General features: G+C 44.8%; 1 protein-coding gene across 5 annotated transcripts in view; it reads right to left on the bottom strand.

Annotated features, from left to right (window-relative positions):
* Plekha1 (pleckstrin homology domain containing A1) overlaps positions 1–7,347 on the bottom strand; it is a 51,046-nt gene extending 43,699 nt beyond the window's left edge. For 4 of the 5 annotated variants that reach the window (XM_051193167.1, XM_051193168.1, XM_051193165.1 and 1 more), the window contains exon 1: positions 7,199–7,347. The gene's annotated coding sequence lies outside the window, so the exon portion shown is untranslated. Of the gene's footprint in view, positions 1–6,778; positions 6,917–7,198 lie in introns of those variants that run through there. The other variant, XM_051193166.1, reaches the window with a different exon arrangement.
* Positions 7,348–13,928: the final 6,581 nt, after the last annotated feature.

Below are 13,928 nucleotides of genomic sequence, written 5' to 3'. Positions count from 1 at the left end.
ACAAAGCCTCTCTTAAAAATGAAATAATTATAATTGTCTTTCATCCTAGAGAGCATCAGAAATCCTCAGGGGCCTCTCCCAGGCCTGTGAACGATGGCCTGAGGCTTCATTTCTATTTAAACCTGGTCTCTTAGTGAGATCACTTTCACATGTCTGTTCCATGACTGGTACCTTCAGTCTTAAACATCCTTAAACTCTAGACTCATAGATACACGGCCCACGCTCTGTAATTCACTTACTTCCCTAACATATATCTCCAATTCACAGAACTGAACCTCGACACTCCCTTCATAAACCTGACCTTCCTGTCTTGTCCATCTAAGAAAACCACTATACCCTTCTTCCAGCAGTTCCAGCAAAGCATCTCATGAAGACATGTTTGCTTAAAGTTCTCCCCTCTGACTCCATGTCCAATACATCAATAAATCCTGTTGTTTCTATTGTTTAAATATATACAGACTCCTTCCACTTTCCATTCTTGCTGCTATCCAGATTACTGCTTGGACTGCCTTACTTTCTTAGTCTTTGCCCCGCTGCGATCCATTCTCAAAACTGCAACCAAAGCAATCCCATAATTTAATAAAGCATAATTCACGTGTTTACTGAATAAAAACACAGGTATTTACCTTTTTTAAGTGCTGTCCTAAACATTAATCTTTACATTAGTTTAATCTTTAACACAATATCACAAATGAGAAAAAGCCCAAGGCCACAGGGTTGGGAAGAGGCAGAGGCAGGATTCAAATGAGGGGAGCCCATGTAAGGATTCAGGCATTATGCTGGCCTGCCCCTGTCACCTGGCAGGGTTCCATGAGTACTAGTCTGCAGGCAGGTGTAAAGGACCCCTTTAAGGTTGTTCTTTTGTACAGTTATAGGACAAAGCTGGAGAAGGAGGGGGTGGTCCAAAGTGAGTGGGGGGTCCCAAGGTAAGGGACCACGTGGGAGAGCATAGCAGGTTTCATAGCAGGTGAGGGTGACTGAGGCAGATAGAGCTTAAATGAGGAGTTTATTTAGAAAGGGAAGTGAGGGGGAAGGGAAGAGACACAGAGACACCAGGAACAGAAGAGGAGAGAGAAAGAGTGCGCGCAGAGAGAGAAAGAAAAGCTGAAAAGAGAGCAAAGAGAGCAGAGAAAGCAAAGAGCAAGAGAGATCCTAAGTGGGCGGGAGTCTGTCTTTTAAAGGGGTCCTTTACACCTGCCTGCAGACTAGTTAGTACTCATGGAACCCTGGGCTGACCAGAGTACTGCCTGAGTGCATTCTGCCAGGTGACAGGGGCAGGCCATCATAATGCCTGAATCCTTACACCACGGCCCCTAAAACTACAGTTTCTCAAAAAAGCCACAGTAAAGTGGATGCTAACTCCAGCTGTGTAGTAGAATTTCCAATGCCTTGTACTGCCTGATGATGCCCAACTCTACCTCCTCAAGGCAAACTACACAGGAAATTCTGGGACTGAATCCAGTCACCAGTACTTTCCTGTTCATTCGAGGCTGAAACACTGTCATTTCAACAGGATCCCATGCCACTCAGAGAAAAAAACCAAGGCCTTTACAAAGACCTAAAAGGCTTCACCTCTCTGTTCTGCTCCATCTCAGTACACCCCCACCCACCTACTCATTCATCTGTCACCAAACTAACCAAACAAGCTCCCAGTATAGGACAGGGGAGGGCCTCTTCACTTCCTTCTGTGAAGACATCCATCCCTAAACCCTAAATTAAAGTTGCAGAGCCTCCAAACCCACTTCTCATCTCCTTTCCCTACTTCACTCTCCTCTTTAACACAGATGAGGACTTATTTTTCATCTTGTGTATTCCCCCCACTCTGGAATGCAAGCTTCATGAGAGCAGGAATTTCTTTGTTAACTCACTGCTGTTTCTCCATAATCTACAAGACCATGGTAGAAGGTGTTCACAAACTACCTTCTGAATGAAGTGTGAAATAACCCATAATTACTGCATCAGATGTTGGGGGGAGAGGGCGTTCCAGCTACAAAGCTGCTTTTTCTTCATCAGATAAAAAGTCATATAGCAGATTTAACTGGTTTGTTTAGATGACAGGAAAAAAAGGCCCTAGTACTATAATCCTATTTGAATTCATATTCTCAGTAAAGCAAGCATCAGAAAAATAAATAAATAAATGCATAATCAACCCACCTCCTCAAATCTATTCTTCACATTGATGTACTAAGGCATAGTGAGATTTAAAACCTAGTCCCAAATTATCATTCACAGTTGCTATCTCTTCAGTTGGGAACCAAGAAGCAAGGCAAGACACAAAACAAACATCAGAGAAAGAAGAAAAAGGAAGGGAAATGTACATTTTAACTGAAAGACCTCCTCAGACCACAGAATGTCATATTATTTGTTAATCAGATGCTATATGGACCAGAATCCCACAAAGGCAAAGCAGAGGACATTCAGTTGTTTTCCCTTACCCATAGGGACTGGTTTCAGGACCCCGGCGCCCATGGACACCAAGGTCTGTGCTGTGAAGTGGTGCTGTATTTCCCCATAACTCATATGCCTTCTCCTCTTGCTGTACAGCACCTCTAGATTACTCACAACACTAACACATACATACACACACACACTTGTTAATATGACAAGAAAAACTGCACATGCTCAGGACAGATGAAATCTTTCAATCTATGGGTGGCGCAATTTGTGGACAAAGAGTCTATACTATACAGACATCTCTCTGTGCAGTTAGGCATGGCCTTCACCTACCTGCCATATATAACTCTCAAGGCTCTGGCACTCTGTACCACCTTAACAACCTTTCCTTCAGTAGAAACAACTGACAGAGAGCGAGGAAAGAAATGTTTCACAATAGACTATACAACAAACTCTGCCTCCCTGAGCAAGGGAACAATGAAAACTGATTATAAAAAATATATATTTTTTTAATAAAAGCATCAGGGCACAGAAAGGCAGTCTTAAACTTCAAGCAAAGAAGTGAGTTTCCATTGGAATGTGTGGCAACTGCAGGCATAGCTATACTCAAGAGGTCTTGGCATCATCAAAAAAAAACCTGACTACAGAGAAAAAGATCCTTAAGCCTCTTCACCTCAACACACTAAAGGGAAAAAGCTGGTGGAGTGAGGAATGGAAAAGGCTTGGCCACAGAAATTTCTTACGCAGTAACTTTGTAGTAGGGAGGCTCCAGGCAAAATCTAATCAGAAATATTAGCTTGTGTGTCAGATGTGCCACCATTAATTAAGGAGAAACAGATAAGGAATAAGTACATTTTTCCATTCTTCTTTCTTACCATCCCTATCCAAGCAAATCCCCAAAAAGGAACAGCAAAAGATTACATAGTAACAAACAGCAATCCTTCTGTATCCCAAGAGCTTTAGGCAGTAAATGGCCAGACTCTAACAGAGGAAAGGAATTCTAAATTGAATATCAGACTGATGCTTAAATTGGAATAATAATCTACTAGAGCTTTTTTTTTTGGGGGGGGGGTTCTAAACAGGGTCTCACTATGTAGACCAGGCTGTTCTGGAACTCAGAGATCTGCCTGCCTCTTTCTCCTAACTGTTGGGATTGAAAGAGAGCGCCACAACACCCAGCTCTGACTAGAGCTTTTAATAGCTGTAAATAATAATACTCATGGGGTATGAGGGAAAAAGAGGAAGATTCTTCAAACATGACTAAAAATATAAACATTAAAACTATCTTATGTTTATTGTCACTAGCTCAGTCTGCTCAATAATCCAATGGCATATGGACCTGCATAACCGCTGCAGTAATGAGAAGGAACACCTGACATGGAAATTCTCAGGGAGGATTTACTGTACCTGCTAAAAAGCTGCATCAGAAGCCCTCTGAGATCACTCCTAACTCTGGCACTGCTAACAACTATCATTTCTTCTGGCACTGCTAACAACTATCTTTTCTTCAAGAAGAGGATAAACAGAATCCAGAACCAAGAACCCAATGGATCTTGAAGAAGCAAGGTTGCCTAAAGGCATAGAACCAAAACTTCTGGTGTGTAAAGTTATCAGACTGAGTTTTGTTTGGAAACAGTATTTTATTCTAAAAAAAAAAAAAAAAAAAATTCATTCAAATCCTACACGACTCTAATTTTCTCTTACATTCAAGAACAATTCCAGTTCAAAGAAAGTAGTATGGTATAAAAAAAAAAAAAGAAAGAAAAGAAAGTATGGTATAAAAATTGCTAAAACATTATCTTTTAAAATCAAAGCTATTCAATTCGTCCAATGGCTCATCAAACAAATAAATGCTAACTTAAATATATTCTAGGGATCACAAATGTACATATTCTTTATCACACAGAACCTACAAGGAAAACTACTAATCCTTAAATTATTTAGCTAACTGTTTCATTGTAACAGAGACCTAGTTTGTAGCAAGTTATCAACAGAACATCTTTTTTCTTTTCTTTCTTTCTTTTTCATTCTTTTTTCTTTTTTGACACGGGGTTTCTCTGTATTGCTTTGGAGGCTATCCTAGAACTAGCTCTATACACCAAGCTGCCCTTGAACTCAGAGATCCGCTTGCCTGTGCCTCCCCAGTGATGGGAAGACGGGTTCTTTCTATTATGTGATTCTGGTTGTCCTGAGTCCTGGAACTCACTATGTAGACCAAGCTGGCCTGGAATTCGATGCCTCCCAAGTGCTGAGTTTAAAGGCAACCTCAAGGGGATGTCTTCTTTTTATATGAAAACATTCCATACAAGTATTCCTAAAAATAACTGAGTACTATAGGCAAGCATCTAAAGCTACTGAATGTTTCTGCCAAAAGGAAGTAATTTCATATACAAGTCAATCTGTTCTCAAATGCTGCATACTCAACAAATAGTAAAAATAAATGAATAAAGCTAAAATTTAATGTTTATCACCTACTGAAGTGATCTTATTTTATTATTGCAGATTTGAAATAATTTTTGAAATTTTAAATAAAGTCTTGACATGCCAAAAAATGCATTGTTCAGGCATACGGAAGATGATTATTTGTCTAATCTTCAGCTCACAGCCAGCATCTGGATGGGTGCTTAAAAGCACCCCATTAGCACAGCTCTTGAAACATTTTAGTCAAAGCAAAGTTGCTCCTGGTCCACCTGTATGGGTAGTAGAGTCTACCAAGAAGCCATCTTCCTAATTCTTTTTCAACAGCTACTAAAACAGGAACAAAACAAGGGACCACCACCTAACATGTCCATGACAAAGTCTGACTTAAATCATAGTAATAAATTATTTCTTAGATTTCCTTCTGGCTTACAGGCGGGAAAAGTGGGATCTGCAATCTGACTAGGCACTTAACTGACTAAGCACTTAACAGTAAAGAACTCTCATTCAGCTTTAGACCCAGGTCAGTTTTTCAGCAGAAAAGTCCACATAAAGATGTAACTATTTTCTCAAGTACCTTCCTAGGCATTGCCCAAAGCATCTTATCCCATCTTTGAATACTGCCCACAATAACTGTTTAAAGAAAAGAATCCAATGCTATTCTTAACACCCTTAAATACTTCTAAAAAGGTCCTTCCTGCTTATGAACTCATGGCCGTTTCCTCACAATTGTATACTTATCCTGTCCCACCGTCTCAGTCTCCGCCAAACAGATGTACACAGCACCTCTTTCCTATTTTGCTACACTGCTAAACACAGAAAGAAAAAAAAAAAAAAAGATACAAACATGCTCCTTTCCCACCAACAGCAACAGTGAAACTATTAATGAATAGGATAAAGGGAGACAGAAGGCAACATGTATGTATCACTTCCCACAGTAACAAGCTATTGACTCTTTACTACAAGCACAGATTAACCACACCGGGCTAGTTCTCAGAAATGTGTCATTTGGCACACTACAGGATTTATAACACTATAAAATGCCTATTAATCTGAATTCTGCCTGACTTAGTACTCTTGTTTAAACGTATCCCTGCTCTTAACAAAAACAAAAACAAAAAAAAAAAAAAAAAAAAAAAAAAAAGAACTTTCCCTAAGAGAGTTAGTACAAAATATGGAGTATTTAACTTGAGGAAAAATGCTTTGCCACAAGTATTGGTAAGAGAAACTAAGACGTACACACTGTATTCAAAATGCATGTTACTATTTTTGAAATAATAGTTCCTCAACTGCAGCTGTAAACTAAAAATGGTTTTTCATTTTTGCCCCCAAAGCTTGAGCCACTTAACGTTCTCCTAAACTTTGCAGCAGCTTCTTCCAGTGGCGGTCAATGCAAAAGCAGGACGCTAGCTACTCGGGAGGGAAAGAAAGCAGACTGCTCTACAGTTTTAAGATAAAAGACAATGGTATAAACCTTGGAGTGGGCTATTTGTTCCGGTCATTAAACACACAGGAAATAAGCTTTTCTAGTTAGAAAACTAATTTACAAAGGGCAACGACTTCATTCGAGTACAGAAAATCTTATTAAAATAGATAACGACGTATCCAAGCAAGTGTTAGAAAGAATGGGAAGACTAACTAGAGAACGAAGCGCCATAAACTACCTGAGTATCTGTTCCTTAAACCTGTCCTCGGGACCTGACCCCAAACAGCAAGTCACTTTCTGTCGAGGCTCTGCTTGGGTGTCGCAGCAGAACAGGGTTCTAGCAAAGGCAGAGAGAGCACCACGAACAGCAGGGCGCTTTCAACCTGACACCACTTTCTTCCCGGACGCTCGCTCTCCCGGGAGGGTCAATAGAAAGCATCTGAAAGGAACCACAAGCCGGGCAGGGCCGTCCCTCGAGGCTGCCCTCCTCCAAGTCCCAAGCCCCGGGTTCAGGCGCCTCCCGGACCCCACCCGCGTGACCTTGGCCGCCGCACTCCCGATCTTGCCGCCCGCTGTCCTCACACGCCTGGAACCCGGGCTGTGCAGGAGCGAGCAGCAGGGATGAGGAGGGCACGGCCCTGGAGCCGTGCCGCTCCGACAGGCGTCGCCACCGGGATCCCGGACAGGGGCCGAGCCGCGGCGGCGACAGCGAGAACCCGAGGGAAGGTGAACCTTGGAGGGGACCTGCAGGGCGGGCCGCGGGGCGCAAAGGAGCCCACGCACAGGTGAGCCCGGCCTCGCCCAGGTGCACGCGCTCCCGCGGACGCGCGACAAGGCGCGGCCCCGCGCCCCCTCAGCAGCCGGTGCCCGCCTCACACCCGCCTCAGCCGCGCGTCCCTCGCCCAGCTGTCCCCTGCCACACACCCACACCCGAGCTGCGCGCCTCACGCCCCACTTTACCGCGGCCTCCGCCCGGAGCACCCGCGCCGCCGCGGACCCGGCTCCTTCAGGCACTCAGCTGCCGGGAGCGGCGCCCACGACGGCCCGCCCGCGCACTGCGCACGCGTGCACGCGCCGCCTCTACCCCACCAGACGGTGACTGAGATTCCGGAGCGGGCACTCCCAGCCGCGGACACTACAAGTCCCGGCAGGCTCCGCGCGCGCCCGGCGGCGTGGCGGGCAAAAGAATCGGGCGTCTTCCTAGTTCCAGGGCGGTGGCTCGCAGCCGCGCGCGGGGCGCTGGGTCCCTGTGCCGCGCTGCATCCTGGGGCTTGCAGTTTTCGAGGTCCACGAGGCTTGGCTTGGGACATGAAACTCTGGGTTTTCTGATGTCATCACCTAGAGCTGCGAGGTGAGGTGCAGGGATCTTTAAAAACAGGATTAGTTCCTTTGCAGATAATTTTCAAGCTGTCCCACAGTTGGTCCAAGAAGTATAAATTCACCGGTTGCACAGCAGTTTTTTCACTCATAATCATTTTCTCTAAATGCAATTTCACCTCATCCTCATAATAGTGTTAATAGTGAAAGAGGCCAAAGGAAATTTAAAGGATTGGTCAAAACCCTTTCAGGGAGATATTTAGAAATATTCAACATATTTGTTGAACAACTACAGTGTATGAAGTCTGCCCTCATGGAGCCTATGTTTCAGAAGCAGGGCTAGCCCTTTAAAAAGTACAATCCTGGAAGATATTAATATGTGAGAGAGAAGAGTGAATCCTTGAAGATATTAATACATGAGAGAAAAAAGTGAGGTTAGGAGACAGGGGAGCCAGGCTTCATCAGAGAGGACATCCTCTCCAGCAAAGTTCTCTGAGAAAGAGATATTTGACCTGAAACCTGAAGAAGGAGACATATTCAAACATGCAAAGAACTGGGAGAGAATTATATGCCCCCCCTTTCACAGTGAGTTGCATGCTTTAGACTCCCAATAAACATTTGAGGAGTTTGTGTTCTTTGTAGCCTCTCTCTACACAGCTGTGGATCATGCCCTCTCACTAGAAAATCTTTATCAACACTTCTCACGAAACCCTGTCGTGTGCATAAGGCACCCGTAGGATGTCTCAGAGATGGATGAGAGGGTGGAGGTGAAAAATTAACTGGCAAACTGCCCTGTGCTGACTCTCTGGCTCCTCATCGCCAGCTGCTTTACATCCAAGATGATCAGCATGTTACCTTCAGAGAAGTGTCAGCTGCACAGCCTCGATGAGGACCATCTGTCTATTCTTAGGAGCAGGGGGCTCGTTTCCTCATCTGCATAATGGCTGAAAGACTATAAATTAGCCAGAGCAGACACTTTTATTTGGGCTATGCACTGGGCTTTTGTTGATTTCACTGAATGTGTAGATGACATTTTAAAAGGGTTTTCACATAGAAATCCAGATGTCACCTGTCTGATTTTTCCAGGTTTTTGAGTCTACAGCCCTTGGCTTCTTGAACAGATCTCTGGCTTTTCAGCTCTCGGAGCCCTGGAAGATTCCACTGGGAGTAATGAGGACACATCTAACAGAGTGCCTGTTGCATTTCTGTAACAAAATAACCAAGAGAAGCAACTAAGTTTGGAAGGGCTTATTTTGGTTCACACTCTGAGGGTACCTTCCATCCATTTCGGTGGGGAAGGCATGGCAGCAGAAGAATGAGAAGGCGCATCACACTGCATCTGCAATCAGGAAGTCGAAAGAAATGAACGCTGGTCCTCAGCTCACTTACTTTCTATTCATTCTGGGACCTCAGCCCATGGAATGATGTGGCCCATATTCAGGGTGGGTCTTCTCAGTTACACTCCACTGGAAATTCCCTCACAAAGGCCCCCCCTCTCTCTTTCTCTCTCTCTTCTCTCTCTCTGTCTCTCCCCCCCCCATTGCGTTAGCAATTAAATTGACCAACACAATCTGAAAGTCAAATACAAATTCAGTGTCTTTTTGTGAAAACCCTAACCCTGAAATCAGACTGCTGAAGCAGTAACCCTCTGTCTCTCTGTCATCAACCAGAGAGCCATTCTCCCGATTGTCATTACCGTTTGACTAAGTAGTGTGCAATTGCATAACAAACCCTAAAGCTCATTGGCTTTGAGAGCTAAATATATATACAAGGACTGAAAGCAGAGAAATGACTTAGTTTGCTCAATGACACACAGCAAAGTAATCTCAGAGCTACTTCGAGGTTGAGATCCAGCCAAAACTTGATAACTCCTCATCTGCCTTTAAGTGCAGAGACTGAAGTGGGGGTGGGGAGTAAGTGTAGGTAATAGAAGTTCTCGGCTCTTCCACTGCCCCCCCTTCAGTTCATTATACTTTGTGTTATTTAATGAAAATTAAAGCATATGCATGTGAAATATTTGTGTGCTGAGATTAGAGTCGGACAGCAAACCAAATGAAAGTAGTCCCAGTGAACAAACTGAGGCCTGCTAGATCCAGTCTCAATCCAAGGCTCTGAGATTTACTTCTGAAGCATAGATGTTCCGGCATCACCAGGCTATGAATGGATAACACATTTGGGTGTTTTATTCCAAATAAGCCTTGGTTTCTTTCCACACACTTAGAGCAAGACATGGGTCCCTCTGATAAAGCCAAGTGGTTTGAAGAAGTCAGGAGACTGGTCCAGTCGAAGATGGTGTTGTTGTCAGGCCTGAATCCGTATAGATGGTGTGCTGGATGTCATCCCCTCCTTGATTGTCTGACTTCCTTTCCCCCAGGAGCACTTCACGCCTCACTTCCCTGTTTCACTATCTCTCCTCTGCAGTGCTCAGATATTACTTATATAAACCTCCCATCCCATACATTCCTCACGGGTCTTATTTGCCTGCTGGACACTAGACTAGAAGCCCTACCCTGACAATGTTTGATCTGATGTTTAATCCACGGCTGTTCTCTGAGTGTCTTGAACAGAAAAATGTGTTAAACAATGTCACAAGCCTCCTTTCCTGCTGGAGTCATAATCAGAAGTCAAACCGCAGGAACAATTCCTGAAAGTAAATCCCTGTCTAGCCAGAAGTCAGGGCCAAGGTGGAGCAAGGATTAAACATGAACAGAACACTCTCTGAAACCCAGCTCTGTTCTGTGTTCCCTCTAGAAACTCAGAATTAGAGAGTTCAAAACAAAGAAAGAAACAAACAAAAAACCCAAAAAGCAAAAATCCCGCAGCTCTTCCCTAATGTTTGCTATAAACAAAAAAGTAGAGGTAGGACAGAATCAGGGCTTTGCCCCTGCAGCTGCACTGGAGAAGCTGGTTCCTGGCTGGCTGCCACACCCACACACCTGGCAACAAGCTAGAGATAGGGAGGATGGTTCCCGGTAATTACCCAGGGCTGGTCGGGTTAAGGGACTTGCCTAGACTACAAATGAGGTGGCTGGAGTCTCCTTCAGGAACTACGTCTTGCTCAGCACAATCCTGCTCCGGGAATGAATGTAAAGGATTGCCCTGGGTTGGTGCTTGCTCATGTGCAAGAATAATAAGATTTCCAAGTGGGTTAGCCACCAGTCAGAATCCCAGACACACAAAGAAATATATGAGGGGGAGGGAGAGAGGGAAGGAGGGAGGGAAGGAGGAAGAGAGAGAGAGAGGAAGCATAGGTAACCAGCTCTAACACGTGGAAAGAGCAGAATTAAGTCTTTCCTGATATCTGATCATTAGGCAACCAGGAAAGAGCATGGCTCTCCACATCTGGATCAATGTGCTCTAAAATCACTAGTGCCACTAGAGTGCCCAAAGTCCCTGGCCACTCTGTGATCTCTGGGGGCTAGGAGCCACATATAACATCTGGTTACATCATAGTCTAATTCTTCTGACCACACATGGAGGTTCTAAGATGCAGGTAAGCCCTAAAATTGAGGCACTCAGATTGCTCCGTATTATCCAAACACGTGACCTATTGCTCTAATGTGTCATTCAGACTTGAAAAGCAAGGTGTTCTGAGTTCAGACTCACCATATACCTATGGCTAGGTTGCTCATTGCTATGTAAAAGTAAGAAACATTCTCGAAAGTGAAGCCTTTTTTCAGAGAAAATGGGGAGACTCTGAGAACAGTTCCATCTTGGCATCAAAAGCTCTTCAGCCTATAGGAATTCCTTCTCAGACCACTGCCACACACCTGTCCCACTACAGCCAGCTTTCCCCATCAATCGCACCATTTACCAGAAGTGATCATTAGCACTCAATAATGGAGAACTAAAGTCTCAGAGGGTTAGATGCACGCTATGATCTACTTCCCAATAAAGGGAATGTGGAAACACAGCTTTTACTGCAATCCCATGACTGCCTTGTCCCACCCCAGGAAAGGGCCACGAGGAACCTAGATTCCTCAGGCTATCTGCACTGACAGTCTGGGTGATCTTGGCCCTTTACCTGACTTCTCTGAATGTTAATATTGCTTCTTTGTAAATGGGGGGGGGGATAATAGTTCTTCTTTTATGGTTTCCTAGGGAGTCTTAAATGAAATAATAGGTATAAAGTCTGGCCCACAGACTGGCCACATCACTGTGAGCCAGTTAAGTTAAGTAGTTGGCCCCAGCTCCTTGGGCTGCTATGGACTCTACACTTATCAAGGAGACCGGCATGGGACTGGCTACTTGGGCCTTGGGGAGTTTAACATGTCTGGGAAGCAGGGCCAGGTAGATTCAGTGCTAGAGGAAGTGGAAGGACTCCAGATACCAGTCTAAATGCCGGGATTCTGGTTTGGTTTCTCAGGTGCACCCTGCTATCATGGCCACAAAAATAAGCACATATACCTAAGAGAGAGTAAGGCTTGACTTTGATAGCTTCACCTTTATCATCCCCTGTGACTCCCTGAGGAGCAGTTTAAACTTAAAAGACTCCCAGGTTGCTCCCTCCTTGACAACTGGCCCACCCCCCAGCCTACAGCAAAGGCAATTCTAAATCCAGCATTCCTTCACCGCCCCCCCCCCCAGGCATGTAAACACATCTTTGTTCCCAGCTGGCATTTAATAACTGCACTTTATAGCGAAACAAAAGCTGCAATCAGAGTCCAACAAAGGAGGCTGCAGTCAGTGTCGAACAATACCTAGAATTCCCTTGGTGATCTCTCCCATCCGCAGCTGTGAGAACCAGAAGTTAACCATGAATTCCATTCACCATTATTCACCCAGCCCCACTGTGGCTCATTTGAATCATGGCTTTCCTGCCTCCTCAGCGGGGCTTTCGAAGGTCTGAGATGGCATGCCAAGCCTGGGTCAGGGCCAAGAGCAGGTGTAGCTGCAGGAGCTGGCTCTGAGAAATCTGTACAATGGTCATATGACAAAGCCCCGAGCTGGAGCAGCCATCCCTGCACCGTTCATGCAAGACTTACTCCAGATGAAAGAGGACTAAATACTGGAGACGCTATGGTCTCACACTCCACAACACGCCCAGCTGCTGGCTGCTGTACCCGGGTCCTGCAACCTTATAGAAGAGAGGTTGATGAGACTGCTCCAGACAGTGTCACCGTCTCTACTGCACCACTGAGACACGATTTGGTCTGACTCCCTGGCCCCCTTTTTTCTTTTGTCTAGGTGAGGCTTTGTGTAGCTGAGGTGAACCTCAATTTCCCTATGTAGCCAAGGATAATTGTGACTTTCGGATCCTCTTGTTTCTACTTCCTGAGTTCTGGGACTACAGGCTTGTGCCATCACACCTGCCTCACGTAGTGATAGAGATTGAACCCAGGACTTCACACATGCTGGCAAACTAAGCCACCTCTGTTCTCCTTCTCTCTCTTTCTGGCATTTATTTAACTCTATTTTATGTGCATTGGTGTGAAGGTGTCAGATCCCCTGGAAGTGGAGTTACAGACAGTTGTGAGCCGTCATGTGGGTGCTGGGAATTGAACCTGGGTCCTCTGGAAGAGCAGCTAGTGCTCTTAACCACTGAGCCATCTCTCCAGCCCGAGCCACATCTCTTGACAATATTATATTTTCTTCTTTCTTTTTAATTTGTTTAAGGTATAACTTAAAGTCTCAAATTATGAAATATAAAACTCAATGAACTGTATCTACCACTCAAGATATACTTCCAATATCCTACAAGACTGCTAGAACAGCTGGAGATATCCATTCCTTTGGCTTCTGTCATCATAGAGCGCTTGGTTTTGCCTGTTCTTGAGCCTCACAGAATGGTATTAACTCAGTATGTTATGCAATCTTTGATGGTCTGAAATATTTTGCTCAATGTTGTGTCTATGAAACAAAAATGTCACTGTGCATCAATCACATTGCTGTGTGCTATTGCACTTTGTGAATGGCATACAAGTGATTTTTTACTGTGGGATATTTGAGGTCCCAGTTTGAGACTGTGGTGAATAAAGTTGCCTAGAACCTTCTTAGACACCTCTTTTTGGGACATTTGTATTCTTAGCCCCTGGAGGTTAAGTGGCTTTGGTAGGTCATCCAGTGACAGTACTTTTATCATCTTGAGACATGTAGGGATCTGATGTTAGAATCTAGTCCCTGCTTGCATCATCTGTCCTCATCTCACTGATGCCAACAGGTGCCCTACTAGGATCCTGTCTGTGAGCTGGATCAGACTTGCCTGTCAGTACCATTGTCTCACCTGGGAGGTGAGTCTTTATCAAAGGGGTGCCACATCCTGTTCCCAACTCCCTTCCAACCTCCTGCCTGGAATCTGAGAGCCTGGCTGCAGCCTCCTGCTGTAAACACCCCTGCCCCCCATCCTCAAAAGGGACAAAAAGGCTTCACCCTC

Source organism: Phodopus roborovskii, unplaced genomic scaffold (genome assembly GCF_943737965.1).
Source record: "Phodopus roborovskii unplaced genomic scaffold, PHOROB, whole genome shotgun sequence".
Taxonomy (NCBI): domain Eukaryota; kingdom Metazoa; phylum Chordata; class Mammalia; order Rodentia; family Cricetidae; genus Phodopus; species Phodopus roborovskii.
This window is presented reverse-complemented; position numbering and strand designations above follow the sequence as displayed.